The sequence below is a fragment of the Grammomys surdaster genome, unplaced genomic scaffold (assembly GCF_004785775.1).
Source record: "Grammomys surdaster isolate TR1022 unplaced genomic scaffold, NIH_TR_1.0 228, whole genome shotgun sequence".
NCBI classification, from domain to species: Eukaryota; Metazoa; Chordata; class Mammalia; order Rodentia; family Muridae; genus Grammomys; species Grammomys surdaster.
In genome coordinates this window covers 888,404-910,069 of record NW_021604673.1, presented here as the reverse complement: position 1 = coordinate 910,069, position 21,666 = coordinate 888,404, and the positions used below count along the sequence as shown (strand labels likewise).

General features: G+C 40.3%; 1 protein-coding gene and 1 pseudogene across 4 annotated transcripts in view; both read right to left on the bottom strand.

Moving 5' to 3' along the window:
- Positions 1-21,666, bottom strand: part of LOC114626116 (F-box-like/WD repeat-containing protein TBL1X) — a 166,338-nt gene that overhangs the window by 94,940 nt on the left and 49,732 nt on the right. The gene's annotated exons all lie outside the window — the stretch shown is intronic.
- Positions 1,049-1,200, bottom strand: LOC114626121 (annotated as a pseudogene).

Genomic DNA, 21,666 nt, shown 5'->3' with positions numbered 1-21,666 from the left:
ATAGATAGATAGATAGATAGATAGATAGATAGATAGATAGATAGATATGTGCATGTTTATACCACAGAGGCCAGAAAAGAATCCCTGGAGTCAGAGTACAGGCAGTTGTGAACCATCTGACATGGTGCTGGGAACGGAGCTCAGGTCCTCTGCAAGAACAATAAGCACTCTTAACCACTGAGCCATTTCTCTAGCCACCAAGACTTTTTAATTGCAGTAAAATGCAATGATTTGGATACTTTGTTAATCAGTAGAAATCGTTCTTGTGTAAACCACTTTTAAAGAACTTTATCTTTCATGTTCAGACCTGAGCGACCTCCAAAGCTTTGCCTAGGGTCTGGCAGAAACTGTGTGATCCAGTATTCATCACACTAAATTTAGAAATACACTGTGTCCCCGAGGCACTTCCACAGGAAGCCAGATTAAAATAGGATGCATGCCGCTAACACATCAGAATCCAAAAGCTACTGCCAGCTACCAACCTCCTAGAAACCACAACAGTCTCAGTCAGTGAAACCCTTATCTTTCTCCACCCAGGAAAAGAGGGGGGAAATGATCATGGCTCTCACAATCCCATATAAAATAACAAAAATGAAATAACAAGATGGACCCAAGAAAGCAGATGGTAATAACACAGAGAAACAGAGCTTAAACCAACATGAAGGTACCACTACCCAAGGTCTGCCAATGAACACAGCTTTCTATCTAGTGGATGAGTACCACAGATCTAATTCTTGGTTTCTCAAGAATCTACCAAGAGAAGACAATGCTTGTTCAACAGTAAAAACAAACTATCAGAAACCCAGCTTCTAGACTTCTTATGCATGTGTAACATTTCTTCTGCAGGTCCCAGAAAGAAAACATTCTGAAGGAGGAATGGTCTAGGCTAGGCAAACAAAGGGGACAGTTAATAATTCTTAATGCTGGCTAAATGGCAACACCAAAAAAAAAATAGCAGAGCAAATAAAATCTGTGTGGGTATGGTACAGATCCCTGAAGCCTGGCTTACTCCAAGGATACACACAGAAGCACTCACAGGCCCAAATGAACTGCAGGCCGGTCAATGGGGGTTGCAGAAACACCTTGCTGTATCTTGTAATCACATTTTGGTGCCAGTAAGTATATATAGAGTGCAATGGATAAGACTCACACTGGAAAAAACACCTTCATGATCATGGTATCTCCCCTGCCAGGAAGTAAGTGTCCATAATACTGGTTTTAATAGTTGTTTAATAACCTATGATGTGGCTTTCAGAGTCTTTGCCCCTACCCTCAAGCCTTCAACTTACTGTTATAAATAATAATATGTGAGAGCTAGAACCATTTTTAAATTTTTTATTCATCTATATTTTAAATTTGTTTATTTCAATACTAGAAATTAAACCCTGGGCTCTGCATGTGCTAGGCAAGCGCTCTACCACTGAACTACATCCCCAACTTTAGAACCTTTCTTTGTCTTTTTTTTTTTTTTGAAGCAGATTCTCACTATGTGGCCTGGGACTCTTTAAGCAACTAGAGAGATCTTGACTTCCTTATCTCCTGCCTTCAACTGAGTTCCAGCATTGAAGCACTACCAAATCTTTATGTAGTGCCAGGGAACAAACCCAGCATTTCCTGCATGCTAGCGAAGTAGTCCACTAACTGAGCTAAACACCCACTGCTGATTTGTTTCATTTCATTTCCATTCATTTAAGATGGGTTCTCCTTATGTGGCCCTAACTGAGCCAGAACTTGAAATGTAGATCAGCATTGAACTAGCAGTCCCAGCATTATCTCCATCTCTACCTCTAAAAGCTGAAGTTACTCTAAAAGCTGAGCCACCATGCCTGACCTCCAATAATAATTATTTTTTAGTATCAAAACATTGTGTGGATCACCTATACAGTAAAACCCAAAGCTTGGCTTTCACAATCTAATAATGTTTCAGAAAAGCACACTTAAATAGCAAGACAACACTACACAATGACACTATATTCTACAGTGATGTTTAAATGGTATATATTTCTATTTATTACACAAAGATCAGACTATTATTTACAAAATAGTCACATTCATGAGACAATATACATAAGACTGTTAACAATATCTGATGGGTGCATTAAAAATTTTCCAGATACCTTAAGAAATAATTTTGAAACATCTAGCATTAAAACATTGACATGAATTTGGGTTGGGAATTTCAGAAGGAAAAACCCTAGCATTTCAGTCTAGCAACACAATCATTACAATATGAGAATCAGAGGCCTCAAACTTGAATTACAGTATGTTCTGGTTATACAAGAGCCAACTGCCTGAATAGGCTTTTCCCTGTCAGTTCCTCCTCTCATCTGTGTGAGCAGAGTGACTAATTGAATCCTGTCCTCTGAGAAAAGAACCCAGTGACTTATGTTCCTTTGACAAAAGGAATACAGCAAAGGCAATGTTATCTTGATAGCAAATGACCTCTCTACTGCTTTCCTGGCTAAAATAAAGCAAGCAGCCATCTCTGTTTTTCTGTCTCTGTGGTTTGTTTTTAGGTTTTATTTAGCATGTATGAGTGTTTGCCTGTATGCATCTGTATGTACACCACATGCATGTCTAGTACACATGGAGGTCAGCACAGGGTGTCTGTCAGATGCCTTGGAACTGGGTTATGGATGGTGTGAACCTGAGTCCTCTGGAAGAACAAGTAATAGTCTTGACCACTGAGCTATCTCAAGCCCCAGAAGGGTCTGTTTGGTTTCCCCCTATTATCACAAGTCCTGCATATAAGGAGTAGTCATTTGGTCTATATTATATGGAGTCTTCTTAAATTTTAGCAAGTTTAGTTTAAAAACACATGTACTCAGTATTCTGCAAGTTGGAAGGGTAGTTAGTGAGAACTGAACATCACCTTTTCTTAACAAGAAAAGCTTAGCCTCTTGAGAGCTTAGCCTCTGAGGCATAAATGTAAGTCAGCTTACTAGAGAAGCAATATTTTAATCATACCAAAGACTGATCAAAATATTACTGTTGTAAGGAACTATAAAAATATCACAAAAGCCTTGCCATTTCAGAAGTTGACATTAATGACAGAAGAATCATTATTAATAATGATTCTATTTCAAAACTGTCTATATTTGGATGATGGATCACATTGCCACCATATGTTTATTTGGTCAATAACCAAGATGGTGAAGGTTCTAGATGGACCAACTAGGAAAAGTCAAGTCCTGGGCATATGTCTCTACACAGACAATATGACAACATAAATGAGAAAAGGAGGCCCCAGATTAGAATCATGTGAATCACCAAAGGAACTTTCTACATCTGTTGTGTTAAAACAATAACCTCAATAAACTCTACAGATGCAACAGTGAGCCTCGACTTGCCTACTTCCCAGAACCATCTGGCATTGCTGTATCAGAACCGCCTCCATTCGTGCCTTATATAATAGCCACTGCATTCAAAGACAGAGCCCTTAGAGTCTTACACGTGGACTCCCCATTCCAAGCAGCCCAGGACTACACTAGTGTTTGGCCCAGTCAGCATGTATGAAACAAGTCAGTATGGGAACAATACAATTTCATATTGCTTTAGGGTTACTTCATCTCTCATATTTCTAAAATGTAGGTGATGTCCTTGGCCCTCTTTTCGCTACCATCATCCCCTTTTCTTAATCCTGTTATGATGGTAACACTAAATGTTTTTTGAAGCTCCTATTTCCTCCATGGGATTTGTGGTGGTTTGAATAAGAATAGCCCCTATAGGTTCATATATCTGAATGCTTAGTAATCAGGGAGTGGAACTACAGAAGGATTAAGGCATTGTACCGCCTTATTGGAGTAGGTATGACATTTGTTGGAGAAAGTATGTTATCTTGGAAGTTTCAAAAGCCCATGCTCCCTCTTCCTGCTGCCTATCCAGATACAGAAATCTCAGTTACTTGTCCAGCATCATGTCTGCCTGCATGCCACCAACCATCCTGCCATGAAGATAATGGACTAACCCTCTGAAACTATAAGCCAGCCTCAATTAAATTCTTTCTTTTTTATAATAGTCGCCATGGTCATGGTGTCTCCTCACGGCAACAGAACAATGAGCAAAGCAGCCTTCATTTGCAGCTCTACTTGGGTCCCTGTCTGGTATCCAAAAGTCATTATTTCAGGGGTAGACTTACTCCAACTTTAAGTTCTCTTCAGGCTTCTGACTTACCAACTGGTGCCCTTTTCCTCCAGGTTCCAAACACTGCCACTGCCATCTTGGACTCTCCTCCTCAACACCCCCCACCCAGAATTCTCCCCACCAGATATTAAGTCCTATGACTATAACCATATAGCATCCTTAACATTTCACACAGACTGTCACTTTCATGGTTCTCTAGTCTCTGCACAGTGGCAAGGAATTGGGGTCAACCTGATCATTTTTCCTGTAAGAATATACAACTCTTCCGAAAGCAGAGATCTGACCATGGTTATCATTCAAAAACATCTGAGAAAAACAAACAAAATATGTTCCTTCTATCAGCTGCCTGGACATGTGCTTTCAATGCCACCAGAAGAGGTGGGGCTGGGGACCAGTAACATTCCCAAGAATTATATACAATACCTCAAATTCCATTTTTAGCAGGGAAAATAATGTCCTCCCCACTAGAGTTTCCCTCACTTCAATCCCCTCAAGCTGGAAGTATGGCTGGTTCCTGACAAGGAGGAATAGAATTTGCAAATAAAAGTTAAGCTGCTAAAGAGCTGACAGCATTTAGGAAAGAGAAAATACTCTGGGTTATATGAGAGAGTATTTACTAAATAAAACACACAGGAGCCTCTCTCTCACTACTAGTCTTCTAAAGCAGGTCATATCACGCAAACCAATTCTATCCACAACAGTGTTCTCAAAAGAGTTCTTTAAATGAGGAAGAGAGCAGAAGCCAATGCCTGTGAGCCTTCCTGAGAAAAACATGATCAATCTCCCTTGGCTTTCAGAGTGGAAGGGGCTATGGACTAAGGGACGTGGTAGCCTCTAGAAACATGGATGAGTTTCCCCTGAACCTCCAAAAACTAACATGATATTGCTTTTAACAAAATTAGCTGACTTCAGATTTGTGGCCTCCAAACAGTACGACAGTAAACCTGTGCTATTTTACATATCTAAATTTATAGACGGTACACTGTTACAGCAGCCAGTAGAAACTAATATACCTCTTCCCTCTTGCTGCTGAGTGATGAATGCAGGACATTCACACCATTTTACAATATTTAGCTAGCATTTTGTATTACAAGGCTCTGAATTTCAGAATGATTATGAAGCTCCAGTTCTATACAACAAGAAGCTTATAATATCTGCAGTGCTTTGTTGTACCTCAAACAAGTGGCCCTAATACTCATCCCTGTGGTGTGAGTGACTGACTGACCCTGTCCCTCTGAGCCACATGAGGGTGAGTGAGCACCTCCTGCAGTCCTACACCCTGCTGTCCCTACTGATTTCACTGTAGCTGCACTTTGTTCTTACTTTCCTGAAAATTTTGTTCATATTCCCTTAGGGGCATACATGGTATCTTATGTCAAATTTCATTCAATGACACCTTGTTGTTTCCTGCATTAAAGTTTTCATTCTGAAAAACTCTCTGTCACTCAGTTAGCCTCATCATGCTTGTCCTACACCTTCAAAATCAAAGGAAGCCTTGCACTCTGGGCTTTAGAAGTATAGAATAAAGACTTGGGGTTGGGAAGATGCTTGGGTAAAATTGCTTGTCACACAAGCATGAGGCCTGAGTTCAAATCTTGACATCCATGTAAAAAGCCAGGTACAGTGGAGATAGTTAAATGCTATAGCTTAGTAACCAGCGACCCGCCCCCCAAAAAATCCCAACAGGCTCCAAAGTTTAAGTAGAGTCCACAGTCCTGAAAAGGGTAGAGGGCAATAGAGAAATGATACACACAACTGAGAATAATACACAAAATTGAGAGGACGGGGGAGGAGAGAGAAAGAGGTGGGGGAGAGGGAGAGAGGGAGAGGAAGAGGGAGAGGAAAGAGAGGGAGAGGGAGAAGAAAGAGAAGGAGACAGAGACAGAGAGAGAAAATTCAAAAAAAAATGGACATGGGGCTGGAGAGGTGGCTAAGTTGTTAAGAGCACTGGCTGCTCTTCCAGAGGGCCCAGGTTCGATTCCAAGCACATACATGGTGGGTCACAATCTTCTGTAACTCCAGTTTCACAAATCTGTTGCCCTCTTCTGACTTCTAGCAACACCAAGCATGTACATAAATATATGTGTAGACAAGACACAGATACACATAAAATGATTTAATTTCTAAAGGTGAAGATTTAAATCTGTTTCATTGTTGCTATGATCAAACACCTGAGTTCAGAAGAGTTTATTTTGGCCCAAAGTTTTAGAAGATACATACACTCCATAGTCACAGGGAAGGTGCAGACAGCAGCAGCTGGTCACACTGCTTACCTAGAGAGGAAACCAATGCAGATAGGAAGTAGGGCACCAAGCTCTAACCCCAGTTCATTCTGTGAGGCTACACCTTGTAAAGGTTACACAACCTTCCCAAACAGCAGTGGGAGCAAGGGACCAAGTACCAAACTCATTGGCCTATGAGAGACAATTAACATTCAAACCATAACATAATCTGACTCAACAGTTCTAATCCTAAGAACATAATCAAGACCAACTTAAAAGTGGATAAACAAAATACAGTATGTTTTTTCTCTTTTCTTTATTTTATTGGATATTTTATTTATTTACATTTCAGATGTTATCCCCTTTACCCATTTACACCCCCCCCAGAAACCCCCTATCCCATCCCCGCTCCTCCTGCTTCTATGAGGATGTGCCCCTACCCATCCACCCACTCCCACCTCGCCACCCTCGAATTCCCTGACACTGGGGCATCCAGCCTTCACATGACCAAGGACCTCCTCTCCCACCTATGCCTGACAATGCCATCCTCCCCTACATATACAGCTGGAGCCATGAGTCCCTCCCTATGTGCTCCAAATCTGGTGGTTTAGACCCTGGGAGCTCTGGTTGGTTGGTATTGTTGCTCTCCTCATGAGGCCTCAAATCCTTTCAGCTCCTTCAGTCTTCTAACTCCTCCATTGGGAAATCCATGATCAGTTCAATGGTTAGCTGTGAGCATCTGCCTCTGTATATGTCAGGCTCTGGCAGAGCCTTTTCAGAAGACAGCTATATCAGGCTCCTGTCAGTATGCACTTTCTGGCATACACAACAGTGTCTGCATTTGGTGACTGCACATGGGATGGATCCCCAGATGGGGCTGTCTCTGCTGTCCAGAGACGGCCCCTCCTTCAGTCTCTGCTCCACGCTTTGTCTCCCTATTTGCTCCCTTAAGTATTTTGTTACTCCTTCTAAGGACAAAAGCATCCATACTTTGGTCTTCCTTCTTCATGACCTTCATGAGGTCTGTGAGTTGTATCTTGGGTATTCTGAGCTTTTTGGGCTAACATCCACTTATCAGAGAGTGCATACCATGTGTGTTCTTTTGCGATTGGGTTACCTCACTCAGGATGATTATTTTCTATTTACATCCATTTACCTAAGAATTTCATGAATTCATTGCTTTTAATAGCTGAGTAGTACTCCACTGTGTAAATGTACCACATTTTCTGTATCCATTCCTCTGTTGAAGGACATCTGGGTTCTTTCCAGCTTCTGGCTATTTATAAAAAAGGCTGCTATGAACATAGTTGAGCATATGTCCTTGTTATATGTTGGAGCATCTTCTGGGTATATTCCCATGAGTGGTATAGCTGAATCCTCAGGTGATACTATGTCAAATTTTCTGAGGAACCATCAGATTGATTTTCAGAGTGGTTGTACCAGCTTGCAATCCTACCAACAATGAATGGAGTGTTCCTCTTTCTCCACATCCTTGCCAGCATCTGCTGTCATCTGAATTTTTGATCTTAGCCATTTTGACTAGTGTGAGGTGGAAATTCAGAGTTGTTTTGATTTACATTTCCCTGATGACTAAAGATGTTGACCATTTCTTTAGGTGCTTTTCAACCAACTGAGTTTCCTCAGTTGAGAATTCTTTGTTTAGCTCTGTAGCCCATTTTTAAAAATATGGTTATTTGGTTGTCTGGAGTCTAGCTTCTTGAGTTCTTTGTATATACTGGATATTAACCCTCTATCAGATGTGGAATTGGTAAAGATCTTTTCCCAATTTGTTGATTGCTGTTTTGTCCTATTGACAGTGTCCTTTGCCTTACAGAAACGTTGCAATTTTATGAAGTCCCATTTGTCAATTCTTGATCTTAAAGCATAAGCCATTGGTGTTCTGTTGAGGAACTTTTCCCCTCTGCCCAAGTATTCGAGGCTGTTCCCCACTTTCTCTTCTATTAGTTTCAGTGTATCTAGTTTTATGTGAAGGTCCTTGATCCACTTGGACTTGAACTTTGTACAAGGAGATAAGAATGGATCAATTTGCATTCTTCTACATGTTGACCTCCAGTTGAACCAGCACCATTTGTTGAAGATGCTGTCTTTTTTCCACTGGACCGTTTTTAGCTTCTTTGTCAAAGATAAAGTGACCATAGGTGAGTGGGTTCATTTCTGGGTCTTCAATTCTATTCCACTGATCTTCCTTCCTGTCTCTATACCAATATCATGCAGTTTTTATCACTATTGCTCTGTAGTACAGCTTGAGGTCAGGGATGGTGATTCCCCCAGAAGTTCTTTTATTGTTTAGAATAGTTTTCACTATCTTGGGTTTTTTGTTATTCCAAATGAATTTGCAAATTGCTCTTTCTATCTCTATGAAGAATTGAGTTAGAAGTTTCATGGGGTTTGCATTGAATCTGTAGATTGCTTTTGGTAAGATGGCCATTTTTACTATATTAATCCTGCCAATCCATGAACATAGGAGATCTTTCCATCTTCTGAGATCTTCAATTTCTTTCTTCAGAGACTTAAAGTTCTTGTCATATAAATCTTTCACTTACTCAGATTCACACCAAGGTATTTTATATTATTTGTGACTATAATAAAGAATGTCATTTCCCTAATTTCTTTCTCAGCCTGTTTATCCTTTGAGTAGATGAATGCTATAAATTTGTTTGAATTAAATTTATATCCAGCCACTTTGCTGAAGTTGTTTATCAGGTTTAGGAGTTTTCTGGTGGAAGTTTTGGGGTCACTTAAGTATACTAATCATATCATCTGCAAATAGTGATATTTTGACTAATTCCTTTCTAACTCGTATCCCTTTGACCTCCTTTTTGTTGTGTAATTGCTCTGTCCCAGGTCCAGATGGTTTTAGTGCAGAATTCTATTAGACCTTCAAGGAAGACCTAATACCAATTCTCTTCAAACTATTCCACAAATTTCTCTCCAGTTAGTTTGATGTTGGCTACTGGTTTGCTGTATATTGCTTTCACTATGTTTAGGTATGGGCCTTGAATTCCTGATCTTTCCAGGACTTTTACCATGAAGTGTTGTTGAATTTTGTCAAATGCTTTCTCAGCATCTAGTGAGATAATCATATGGTTTTTTTCTTTGAGTTTGTTTATATAGTGGATTATGTTGATGGTTTTCCATATATCAAACCATCCCTGCATTCCTGGGATAAAGCCTACTTGATCATAATGGATAATTGTTTAACTGAAAAGGGAGACATAACAACAAAAACCAAGGAAATTCAAAAAATCATCAGATCCTACTACAAAAACCTATACTTAACAAAATTGGAAAATCTGGATGAAAGGAACAATTTTCTACACAGATACCAGGTACCAAAGTTAAGTCAGGATCAGATAAACCATCTAAACAGTCCCATAACACATAAAGAAATAGCAGCAGTCATTAAAAGTCTCCCCACAAAAAAAAAAAAAAAAAAAGCCCATGACCAGGTGGTTTTAGTACAGAATTCTATCAGACCTTCAAAGACCTAATACCAATTCTCTTAAAACTATTCCACAATTCTCTTAAAACTATTCCACAGAATAAAAACATAAAGAACACTACCCAGTTCCTTCTGTCAAGCCACAATTAAGCGTATACCTAAACCACACAAAGACCCAACAAAGAAAGAGAACTTCAGACCAATCTCCCTCATGAATATTGATGGAAAAATACTCAATAAAATTCTCACAAACCAAATCCAAGAACATATCAAAACAATCATCCATCATGATCAAGTATGTTTTAACAATGAATAAACAAATTGCATTAAGTTTTTAACCACTAATAAGCAAAATACAGTATAAAATGAGGTGTCATTAAACAGTACAGTGAGCTATCTACTATTCCTCCATGCCATAATGTGAATGAACCTTAATGCATTATAGCAGCTGGGCCTGGTGGTGCAGGCCTATCATTCTAGACACTCAGGAGGCTAAGGCAGATGTGTCTGGACTACAGAGTGAATTTCTAGCCAGCTTGGCAAGACCTTGTTTTAAAGTGAGACATAAAGAAGGCTGGGGATATAGTTCAAAGGTACAATGCTTGCCTAGCACAAGCAAGGCTCTGAGTTCAATCCTCAGTACTAAAGAAATAGAAGAGCAGGGTGGTGGTGGCGCACACCTTTAATCCCAGCACTTGGGAGGCAGAGGCAGGCAGATTTCTGAGTCTGAGGCCAGCCTTGTCTACAGAGTGAGTTCCAGGACAGCCAGGACTACACAATGAAACCCTGTCTCAAAAAATCAAAAAAGAAGAAAAAAGAAAAAAAAGAAAAAAAGAAATAGAGGAAGGGAGGAAACAAGGAGAGAGCAAGAAGAATAGATGCAGTGGGAGAAACATTCCACAAAATGAAGGAGGCCAAACACAAAAGAACATATGAACTCTACAATCCACTGTTTAAAAAAAAAACCATGAAAGTAGCTCTCTCTCCACCTTGGTACTGCTTCAGCGACTTGCTATGCCTGCTCACAACCCGATAAGGTTAAGGCAGATAAAGACCCTACCATGTAGAATGCTTCCATATAATGGTGGTGATCTTGGTGAATTTTTTTTTAGCCGATTCAGTAAATTCTTCATACAGTAATAGTTTTTCAACATTTAAAAAAAAATCTGTATTTTCCTTTGAATTATAATTTAGGGATGATGGTGACAGAAATGACAGATGAGCAAAACTCAAATTAAAGTACACCTTGTGGATAAGACTTTTTCAGAATTAGAAATAGACCAGAAATAGCAGGACCCCCAGACACACAATATGAAGGAGGAAGAGATGAACTAGCGATAAAAATACCAGAAGTATATCTATGCGATCTCCTAAGGTTTGATTTATCATAAAATACGGCATCGTAATACTAGTTCTGTCACTGTGGGCTATTTTTCTGTGTATCCTAAAAGATCATGGTACAGAATCCTGAAATGTTCAAGCAGAAAGCCCAACTTTAGGCACATGCAAATGCTGAAGCACCAGTTTCTACTCCAAAATACACCCTCAAAACAATAAAAAATTTTAAAAAAGAAAACACATGTGCTATATAATTCGATAGAAATGCAGTAACAGTGACCTTGTCTTCAAAATCATAGAATGCAGAAACAGCAACTGAAGTGTTTCTGAGAGATAAATGCAGAGTAGATGTTGCTGGTCAGGCTTGTCACTTCTTGAGGAACACCAACACATGCAATTTCTAGGATTCTGTATAAATTTCTTTTAAACTGGCATTATTGCCTAATAATGTTAGGCAATATTAGGCACCCCTGGAGAATTGGGGTGTGTGTGTGTGTGTGTGTGAAATCCCCGATCTGTAAATAAAACTAATTAAACACCTGTGTAAAAATAATTTTAATATGATAATATAGAAATCCATAGACACAAATAGATTAATGGCTGCCAGAGAGGAATGGGACAATGTGTTGCTAATGGTTTAAAAGATATTAATGTCTACCCAATTATACCTATAAAAAGTCACTGGATCATACAACTATACAAGGTGAATTTTGTGTATTGAGCTTAATGAAGTTCATTTTTTAGACATGCATGGCGCACAAGCCTGGTATTCCCACACTGGGAAGACAGAAGTATTGCTATGACTTTCAAGCCAGGATGGGATATATAGTAAGACCTGTCTCAAACACAAACAAACAGAAACAAAACAAGTAGATAATGAGATGGTTCAATTGTTTTTTGCCATGAGTTCAATACCTAGAGCCCACAGGTAGAAGGGGAGACCTCCACAGCTGTTCTGTGACAGCTACATTCACAGAAAGGCAATCAATCACACATATATACAACTATAATAATAGGTAAATTTTTAAACTAATAACAAGGAATAGTTTTCTTTTGTTAAACTTCTCCAAGCTCTTTGAAGCCAGTATTATACATGCACAAATGTCAAATACCACATGTATAGTATATTGTTAATGGACAGTGTAAAAAAAACAAAACAAAACAAAAAAAACCTCAAGACTACCAATTTCTCAAAACATGAAAACCCTTTATTTGTTTGGGATGTAAAGTGATTTACCATACATGCATTCCCACTCCTCTCAAATGCATAAAAGCATAATTTAGTAAGAAACACAGAGAATCTAGGTTTCTAATTCAAATTAATTTGAACAGTAAATGTTATTGAATGTAGTCATATTTGTACACAGCACAAATTTTCATCTGAGCTATGCTGAAAACTGAAATGCACACAATGTGTCTTGTTAATCACAACAGAAAGCACCTAGATGGTGAAACCATACAATGTCTGCTTACCAGAGCTAAGAACTGTAAAATCCAAATCTCTTATTTCTGAAGTAAATTTTCAACTCCACATAAGTATGTCAAGAAAACTAATTTTCAGGGCTTGGATTCTGAACCTTCTGAATGTCCCCTCTGCTCAGAGCATGTTTGTCATTACTCTGTATGCAAATAGACCATCTATATGTTTTTAAATCCTTATATTCTACATGCAAACGGTCTTTAGCCATGTTAAAACACAAACTCACTGGTTATGGAAGTGGGAAAGGGACACACCCTTTTAAGGCCATGATTCTACCTACCATGTCATTCCAGTTGAGATTCCAGCTACAGAAATAGCAATAGTAGGCAAGAACATTGCAGTGTATGTATGCACGCACAGATGTCCATGCCTCCCTTCATACTTTCTAAATAGTTATCTTTGCTTTCAGCAAGTCCATATATCCCCACTTGCTTTTGGATTTGTAGACAGTCCATGTTCTCAGAATTCGTGGGAAATGGTATAAAAATTAATAGTTACAGTTTGAGCAACAAAAGAACAAAAAAGACAGAGAACGATGCCAGCACAAGCAATTCTGATCTGACCCTAAACTCAGAAATAAAAAAAAGCTCTCTAGATTCTCATCCTGTCTCCCTCATTCCTCACACACATTATGACCTCCCAAGTCACATACAATAGGTAGAATGGCATTCCTCAACTGCATGGGCACATGGCATCAGACACAAACCTGCATGCCACACAGTTTCTACGTGAATGGCACAAAATACCTGCTGGACTTCAGCTGGATCCCAATCTCCTCTTCTGTCAGAACACCCAAGCACTGCCTAGCATGGTCCTGCCCCGTTTTTGGACAGTACCTGCCTCACCTGTTCCCTCCTTTATGCCTGCTCCACGGAGACCCTGCCTGAGCTCAGCTCAGTGTCCCTAAAACACCTGCCCTCTATACTGGAGAGGGTGTCACCAGAATCCTAGTTCACCTCTCCAGCCTGACTGGAGGTTCTTAAGAGGAGGAAAGGTACATCTCTGCACCTCAGAGTTGGCTGAGCACCTGCTGTTATAGGTACACAGAAGATGTTTGCACCATGAATATACTCCCCACCTCTAAAACTTTATGAAGAAAAACATAGGAAAAACCTCCTTGTGACTACTTGGGAGTGAAAATATGTCTAACAATGGTTCTGAGCCAACAAAACTCTCTCTACCTTTGTGCTTATAGGGGACACTGTGCATGCAGGGCAGCTCCTCCATCTTTACCTATCTCTACTTCCATAAGCTGGGAAAACCTTGCAATACAGGCTAAAGAATGAAAGCTGAGGAACATCTTGCTGGAGTTGGCAAACTTCAGTCTAGTGGTAAAATTGCATGAGGTAAATCATTCTGGGGACAGGAAGAGAAGACTAATATGCAACATCATCCTGGACTTCCATCTAGCAGAAACCAGAAGTACCCCATCCTACACCAGACATCAACTCTACTAGGCACATGCCCAGGCAGGCAGGCACGAGATTTTAACCCAAGCAACATGTGAAGGCAGAGAGACTCTTACCTGAAGCTCAACAACTAGCTAGCCTAGCTCAATCAAGGAGCTTTCTAGCTCAGTGAGAAAACTCATCCTCAAAAGTAAGGTATGTGGGCTGGAGAGATGGATTGTAGTAACAGCCTAGACTGTGCTCATGGAAGACCCAAGCTGGGTTCCTGGAAGTAGATCATAACCATCTCTAACTCCAGCTCTAGGGAGCCAAGTATCTTCTTTTGGCTCCATAGACATATTAACACACAGTATACACTCACAGGCATGTGATAAATCTTTTGTAAAACCTAATTTTAAAAAAATAAAATAAAGGTAGAGAGATCACTAGAAGAAAGACACCCAAAATCAACAGAGGAAAGAAACCCAACATCTGGCCTCTGAACCCATTAAGCAAATACACACATACACCAACAAGTACATATATCCCTCCCCCCCACACACAACACACATACACACCAGAAAAGTAAAAGCAACATACTACCCCACCACATTTGTTTGAGTGACCTACATTCTATGAAAATGACCTAAATGTAAAATCTGTGCAACTTATCTTTCTATTTTTTTTTAAAAAAAAGTTTCTATGTTATGAAGAGAATTCAGAAAACTCCGACAGAAACAGAGATTGCTCTCTCTCTCTCTCTCTCTCATTAGCTTTGCTCAGAAGCCTGAGGCCAGGGGGAACTCGGGAGGCCATCCTGCACGTCAAAGCACATCATCTTTCCCATGGCTGGCCGAGATTTCTGCAGGTTACATAAATATTACTTTTGAATGGTTGTTTATTTTCTTTCCACTTGTGGACTGAGAATTAAATGGACGGCTGGAAACAGTCTACATCAAAGCTCTTTTATCCTTTTAACCATGCCTTCAATGAACACTTTCATCCAACTCCAATCACCATGCCCTACCCCCACATACAAAGCAGAGCCAAACTGCAGAATCACAGGCTATTTCTGGGATCCCAGGCTTGTAACTCCTTTTAATACAACCAAGCTCACAAGTGAAGGGGCTCTTAGAAATCAAACCAATTCCCCAGGGTGGGCTCAGAATGAGTAAGCTGTCATAGAGTGTACCTTTGGCCCTAAATCCTCAAAACAGTTTGATCTGTGGCCACCATCCCCTCACAACCTTGCCAGTCTTCCCTCTGGGACTAAAGACTGACTTTCATGAAAGCAGTCCTTAATGTCATAAAACAAGGTTCATGTTTTGTGTGCATGCAAGCATATGCGAGGGCCTACAGCTAACATCAGATGCCATTCCTCAGCTGCTCTCCACCTTAGGTTTTGAAAGAGTCTCGAAGTGAACCTAATAGGCTAAACTGGCCAGCTAGCAATTTCTAGGCTCCCACACTCTAGCTTTGGTGTTCTAGCAAGTGCTGCCATACCCAGGTTTTCACATAGGTTCTGGGGATTTGAATTCAGCTCTTCATATTTGTAAGAACAAGCATTTTAACAACTGAACTATCTATCAACACAATTTACATATTTCTATCCCCCACCATCAACTACTTAAAAGTTCATAGCTTGAAAGCGGCTAAAAATAAACAGTATGCAAAGTTAGGCCCAGCAGGTGTAGACCTAAGATCCAGGCCCTAAAGGTGGGAACAGATCCTATAGTAAATCAGCAGGACAATAGCCCTAATTCTGGAACCTAAATACACAGGATGGGGTCTGGGCTACAAGGAGAACCCTTCCAAGCTGCATTTGACAATGAGCATCAGCAGGAAGCCAAACAGGTAAACAATACCCATCTCCAGGGCTTCCTTACTGAAAGAGCCAAGAGACAAACACCAGCAACAAAGAGGAAACTAGGAGCTCTCAGTTTCTAATTGCCATGGTAATTAGACTTACTCTAGGCCAAGGCCAAGAATTTGCTCTGGAAACAGGAATAGCTTTGCATCCTCAGAAATATACACTTAAAAGGTTACAGAGGAACTTGACCAAAAGACCCAAGACTCACCTTGAAAAGACTCCCAACTACTCAAATTTAGAGTAGTTTGTGCACCTAACACAAGTATGACAATGAAGGATTATAACACAGTTTTAAAGGATGAATGACTGCCCTGGTTACTTATACTGTTCTAACAAAATACCTGACAAAATCAATTTAAAGATGCAAAGGTTTATTTTGGCTCACAGTTTGAATAGTCTACCATGACAGAAAAAGCACAACCTTTCAAGGAAGCTGCACAGACTGTACTGACAGTCAGGAGCAGAGGTAAATCCTGGTGCTCAGCTCACACTCCTTTTCATTCAGAACAGGACCCCAGCCTATGGGATGGTGTCACCCACAGTTAAGGTAGGTCTTCCCACCATAGTGAATATAATCTAGACATACCACAGAGGTCTGAAGAACCCTTGATCCTATCAAATTAACGATAAAAATCACACAGTGACTCTTTTATTAAAAAAAAAAAAGCACAGCTTGAAGGCTCCTTTTTAAAACTACGGGACTAGAGAGATGGCTCTGTAGTTAAGTTACTTGTTTCTCCTGCAGAGGACCAGGATTCAATTCCCAGCACCAACATGGCGTCTCACCAACTGTCTTTAACTACACACTTCCAGAGAATCCAACATCCTCTTGTGGCCTCCATGGGCATGCACGTAGTACACATACATTCAGATAAACATTCATATACATAAAATAAAAATAGATCTAAAAGAAAATAATAGACTGTATTCTAATATAAGCAAAATGGATAGAATTAGAAATATAATTATTTTTTGTTGTTGTTTTTAACTAAAAGCATATGGTTTAAGGAGTTGCCCAAACAAAATGCTTTTCACATTGTAGGCTCACCCAATACTTCTACTTCGCTTGTGTTTATCATGAACCCAGCTACTGTCAACATGCAAGTGAATAGGACTGGTAGAATCCTGATACCAAAGAGCCACAGTTCCCCAAATGTGTCCTTCTCAACGTGTGCAAAAATACACTGGTGGTCCTCTGTAAGAACAGCACATGCTTTTCAACTACTGAATGAGAAATAATGTGAAAAAGAAGGAACAATGACACCTAGGACTGGTCAAACACCTTCCAAAGCTAGTAGATGCACCTTCATTCAAATGGAAATAGTCAGCTATACAGTTCTCTCCCTCCCTCTCCCTCCTTCCCTCCCCTCCCTCCCTCTCCCTCCTTCCCTCCCTCCCTCCCTCTCCCTCCTTCCCCTCTAGGAACTCTGTAAAGCAGGCTGGCCTCCAACTCAGAGCTCTGCCTGCCTCTGGGTCCAGAGTGCAGGGATTAAAGGGGTGCACCACCACTGCCTGGCTACCAGTGCGGCTGTAAATCTCACTCTAATCATAAGAAAACAAAGAAATCATCCAACTCTCATGCCTTGGGAAAAAGTAGCCTTGGGAAAAAGTAGAGGGGATTCTCCAACACACAGGAAAGAGGCATAAAACCAAACACAATGAGGAGGCCTCAGAGATGACAAGGATCAAATGACTGAAGAAATGTATGCTTGTAGATTAAGTAAAACAAAGTGAAGGTCGGTGTTCGAGCTAACTAGTTGTCTATGCTTGCTTAAAGGAATTCTGTGGCAGCAATTTCTTCAGGATAGGTCTACAAAGATGACCTGAGCAGGTAAAGACGACTGAGCCTTACAACCTAAGTTAGATCCCCAGGACCTACACATTGAAAGCAAAGAACTGATTCCTGCAAACTGTTCTCTGACCTCTATAGGCATGCATTCCCTCTTCCTCTGCCACACACATACACACACTAATAATAATAATAATAGTAGTAGTTTTCTTTTAAAATGTCAAAGAGATGCTGAAAAAATGATTCCATAGTTAACAGCTCTTAGTGCTCTTCTAGAAGACCAGACTTCAATTCCCAGTGCTCAAGTCAGGTGGTTCATTATCACCTGTAACTCTAGCTCAAGGAATCTGATAGCTTCTTTTGGCCTCTAAAGACACTTGCATAAGATCACACACACACACACACACACACACACACACACACACACACACAAGTCAAGGGACTTGGAGAATGACCAGTGAAAAGAATACTTGCTGTTTAAATATACAGATCCCATTCAAAAAGTCTGGTATAGCTCTACGCACTATAATCCCAGAGCTGTGAACAGAGGAGTCAGGAAGATTACAAGAGCTTGCTGATAGCCAATCTAGTTCCCAATCAGTGAAAGAATGTGTCTAAAGAACAACAGGCTAATCCACATCCTCCTCTGGCCTGTATGTGCTCACTTACATACAACATGTGTGTATATATATACATATATATATGTATATATATGTATATATATGTATATATATGTATATATATATATAGCCACTCACCCACACAATCAAAAGTAGTTGAGGAAATAAGCATTCATCTTACATTTATGTGTATATACACACATAGTTACTTATGTTGAACATAAGCAATATACCATAACTTTGCAAGAACTAGACTTCTTCCATTAACCGAGTATCCTAGGATATTTATTAAAATAAAACAGGAAAATGAGTGTGAGGATTAAAACTGAGCCATGTCTCTTAAAACCAATGATCTCTTAAAAGTCAGTGATACCCAGCATCCCTTCTGCTTTGAAAAGTGAGACCCACAGAAAGCTGAAATATGTCTCGCTTGGGTGGACCTGGTGCCGAGACTCCTGACCAGTTATTTCCTTTCTCTAGCCTCATGAGTAGACACGTAGACACATACAAAGAAGACTAACAAAACCAAGGCAACCAGGACACATGGCCAACAAGAATTCCAAGGCAACAGCTTTTGTTGCATATATTCAACAAGGCCACAACTATGGAGCAAGCAACAGTATGTCTCTGAGATGTAGACACCATGACAATCACACCTGCTCTCCGTCACAGCAATATTTAAGGAAATTTTGAAAACTAAAAAGCACCTACAGAAATAAGGTCTGATAACAAGGAACAGGGAAGTGAGATGAAGGAGATGTGACTGAGCAGAGAGGCTTGGGGACATGAGCCAGAACTCCCACTGTTCTCTTCTATTCAGGTAATCCTCCCTAGAGAGCAGTACCCAGAGCAAAGGGCTGGAAGATATGGGCTGGAGACTCCTACTGCCTTCTTCCTCCAGAATCCAAGGTACACAGTAACTGAGGTCCCATTGTTCTGGGTCAGTAGCTATCTCACAATACACCACAGCTACAGAGAGTGCCCACTAATCAAGTCCTTGAAATCTGTAGCTATCCTAAAGCATACATGCGCACACACAGCGGGGAAGGGGGGACGGAGGAGGGAGGAAGGGAAGGAAACCCATCTAATTCTGCCAGTCAGGCAGAATTAACACAGTGAATGGTTCCTTCAGTTTTACTGCTCTACATACATCTTCTAAGAATATCCTGCTTTCTCTCTGTGGATATTTCCCCTTTCAGTCTTAAAAATAATGCTGAACAATTGGGCTGGGGACAGGCTCAGTTGGTGGAATACTTGTCTTCAAGCACAATGCCCTGAATTTCATCCCTAGCACCACATAAATAGGGAATAACAGATGCAGCAGAATTGTAACCCCAGCACTTAGGAGGTAGAGGCAAAAAGATTAGGAGTTCAAGATCAGCCTTAGTTAGCTACATGGCAAATTTGCAGCCAGCCTGGCATACATGAGATTCTTCTTCCACCTGACAAAGAATGCTAAAGACAGAATTTATAGAACTGTAGTTTCCCTCAGTCTGTTCTCCTAGATTTCAGAAGGTTCGAAGCAAGGTCTCCCCAAATTCATGATAGCAATATACCAGATTAACCCCAGAGAGAGAGAGAGAGTTAACCCCAGAGAGAGAGAGAGAGAGAGAGAGAGAGAGTGAGTGAGTTAAGATTACTTGACTCCCAATGTGACAGAAAATGTACCATGAAGGTTTACTGGGATACCTCTATCTGGTCCCCAAGTCTTTCCACTATGACAGAAAAATGTACCATGTGGGCTTAGTAGGATGTGTCTTGCTGGTCCCTAAGTTACCACTAAGCAGCCAAGTGCAGCAGTGGCTTCCAACAAGGCTTAGAGGATACAAATCAGCCAGTGTCAGGCTAGGAGTGGGTAGTGCCAGACAGTGAATCTTGCTGGGAACAGCCTGAGGGTAGGAAGAAGCATTTGAAATCTGAGCACTTGGTGATAGAAAAACTTCCAGGAAATTCTGATGACTTTAAACAACATATTTACCACCTTATACACCTAGCAAATAAAACTGCAGGCAATTTTCCAAAGCAGTTAAAAGTCAGACATTCACAGACATTTACCCATGACAAGTCATGAACTACAACCATAGCAACACCAATGACAAAATCACCCTCTAGAGACTGGAATTATTTCCTCTACTCAAACTGTTTTTCAAACCCAGGTGCAAGAAGAGACAACCTATCAAGATTTAGGTTTCCTTTCTGCTTTTGAAGTGAGGGTCTTGCTATGTCGCTCAGGCTCCTGGTGTTTTGTTTTGGTTTTGTTTTTTTGTTTGTTTTTACTTTATTTTTTAAAATAATTTATTCTTTCTCAAATCGTAATTCATTCACACAGGGGTTATAAACACATTTGGCAGGATGTGGGGAAGGGAATGACACTGGAGTGTGGGTGTTCAGGGGGAATACAGATATCTTCAGAACAGGGTATCGGCTGGGTGAAGGTTCAGGGGACAAGTCACTATGACTCTGCCTATGACTCGCTTGTCCTTATCTAAGTTGGTATTGTCTGCCAAGGCTACCTATTTACAAGGTCTATGACTACTCAGGCTTATAAATTTCCACAAAAGCTGCCTGTTTACAATAGCTTATCAGGCTCCTGGTCTTATGTGATCCTCTCCTATCAGTTCCTGAGAAGCTAGGACTGCAGGTGTAAATAAATCATAGGGGACACACATTTTTTTCATTTTAAAGGGAAAGGGCTGGAGATTTAGCTAGGCAAGTGCAACACCCTGGATTTGGTCCTTAGAGGGAAAAAGATAAAAGATAAATGAAAGGGGTATCGAATAGGGTGGACAGAAATCATTTTCTTAGGCCACAATGTCTGTATCAGCTGTCAACTTTTCAAAGCTGCTTAATGGCCCATCAAAACCTAGTAAAGTGTCAAGTTAAGAGTGAGAGCCAAGTCCTTGGTCTTAACTGTGAATGAACATAGTCACCTAGCTACTATATATGTACACACTGTTTTTTTGAGATACAAGGCCAAGGAAAGAAATAGTCTCTATTATCACTGTTGTGGTATCTAGGTCACACAGTCATTTCTGGTGTCTTGTTTCTTAGTTCAGCAAAACTGCCCTGACTCCTGCTACCCAACCACTCTCACCTCAAGCTCAAACGTCTCTGCCTTCAATCAATTCCCATGGTACTCTCAATGTTAAAAATAAATAAATAAATAAAACTTCTTAGCTTGGCTACAAACTGTTTCTGTTATCCCAGCTGCAATAATCCTAAGAGATATTATCCATGATTAAGCCTAGGGATGTTGAGTGCATTAGTATGTTAATATGTCCAAGATACACTAAGACAGATGGACAGTCTCTCTCTCTCTCTCTCTCTCTCTCTCTCTCTCTCTCTCTCTCTCT